This window comes from Vulpes vulpes, chromosome 11 (genome assembly GCF_048418805.1).
Source record: "Vulpes vulpes isolate BD-2025 chromosome 11, VulVul3, whole genome shotgun sequence".
In the NCBI taxonomy this organism is placed as follows: Eukaryota; Metazoa; Chordata; class Mammalia; order Carnivora; family Canidae; genus Vulpes; species Vulpes vulpes.
The window spans coordinates 26378515-26380546 of record NC_132790.1 but is presented as its reverse complement, the minus strand read 5'-3'; positions in this window follow the sequence as shown (position 1 = coordinate 26380546).

The following is a 2032-nucleotide window of genomic DNA, read 5'->3' as shown; positions in this document are numbered from 1 at the left end:
GTTTTTTTTGTTTGTTTGTTTGTTTGTTTGTTTTAGGGAAGAGAGGTGGCTTTAAGAAGTCCTTTAGGTTCAATATATAGAGAATAAGGAGATAAATGGGCAAATGGCCCTTCCCAAAACCACTTTGAGTGAAATACCTAAAAGACAGCCCTTTCTCTGCTAAAGTTGATCACCTTTCACAGTGTAAATCACATGTCTTATTCTGTCTTAGTCTGTCTTTTCTCCCTATCCCACCAAAGAAATCCTTCTACCACCTTCACTTTGGCTCACGGCCCTTCTCCAGGAAAAGAGTGAGAGGGAGAAAAACCCCCATTTTGTCATAAATAAATGGATATATAGTTATACTGACCAGAATGAAGAATTTGCCTCAGAAGAAAGCACTGTGACGGGAGCAGAAGAAAAAGTCAGAGGGACTACAAAGCAGCTGCCCAAAGATTGACTGGTTTGAAAAGAAACAGGTATGAAATGGGTTCAGCAGGAAGCTGAAATCAGAAAGCATGATCACCCAAGTTCCTCTAATCTGCGGAAGGATAGGATTCTCTACCCATCTTACCAGTGACCAGTGCAAAACCTGACTGGTTCTCTTCTAGAATGATCATTGTCCGACAGTTCTTTGTTTACTAGTCTCTGAGCTCTCCTACCTCCATCCCTGGGAAAAGCCTACAGCTGTCTCCCTGACTGTGATGTTGCTGAGCAACCACCAGGGGGCAAACCGAGACTACTGAGCTCTAGCCACATCGCTTCCACCTAGTTTCCATGGAGCCAAAATCGGAATGTCAGAGCAGGAATCTGGCTTTAGAAATCGTCAAGGCTTCTCATCAAATATCTTCGCTTACAGAGAAGAAAACCAAGGTCTCAAGAAGAGAAATAATGTGTCAAGGCCACTTAGTGAGTTCATGGTAAAGTAGGAACCAGAAACCCAAGTCCAGCCCTATACATATTCCACCACACTAAGCTTTCTCCTGTCTCATATTTAATTCTAGACTACACTAGATTTTAATTATATTTCTTCCTATGAAAAGGACTTGTATCTCTAATTAGATTGTAAGCACCAGAGCCAGGGACTGTGTTTTGGACCAGCCTGTACATTAACTCTTCCAGCACCTAGCACAGGGCTCTCTGCAGGTAGCCTATGACCAATTCCAGATGTATTTCAACGAATGCTGTGAAACTGCCATGTGGCAAGCCCACAATGATTCCTGAGAATACAGAGAAGAAAATTTCCTGTCCCTGTCCTCAAGGAGTTATCTACCTCAGGGAGAAGGCAGCTATGTGAACAAACAGCTATAATTCAGGAAAAGATTTTTCAACAATGGTGCAGGCAAAGTGACATTGAAGCACAGAAGAGAGAGTGACTACCTGGGTGGGATGCAAAATTGGGTCCTAAAGGAAGAATTTATCAAAAAATGAATAGGAAGTCCAAATAGGAACAGCAGAATAAGCCAACACACAGAGATGTGAAGACATGGTGTGCTAAGTGAAAATGATTCACTGAGTAGCTGGAGCATAGTACATGTAAGACATTAGAATGAGGGAAGGGGGAGGTAGCAAGTAAGATGAGATAGTTTGAGCAAGTAAGATAAAGGTAGTTTGAGGTTGGCTGTAAAGTTGATGTCTGTCCATTCATTCATTTGATAAAGAGTAAGAATGCCCATGTGCCATACAACACCATTGTTGATAATGATGGTGGTGGTATGATGATAATAAATGAAGTAATAATAATGATGATAAAAATACTAATGTGGTTAAATTCCAAGGACTCAGAGTCTTAATTAAGTCTAGGATTCACTCCTCATATGAATCAGATAACCCAAGTATTCTATCCTCCATTCATTTTCATTTATATAAAAAAGCATTCAGGGGCACCTCACCTGGCTGGCTTGGTGGGCATGTGACTCTTGATCTTGGGGTTATGAATTCAAGTCCCATGTTGGGTGTAGAGCTTACTTAAAATAAATAAATACTTTTTTAAAAAAAATTTCAGTAAGACAGTGAGCACTGTCTGAGGAGCTAGGAATTATAACAGTGATCA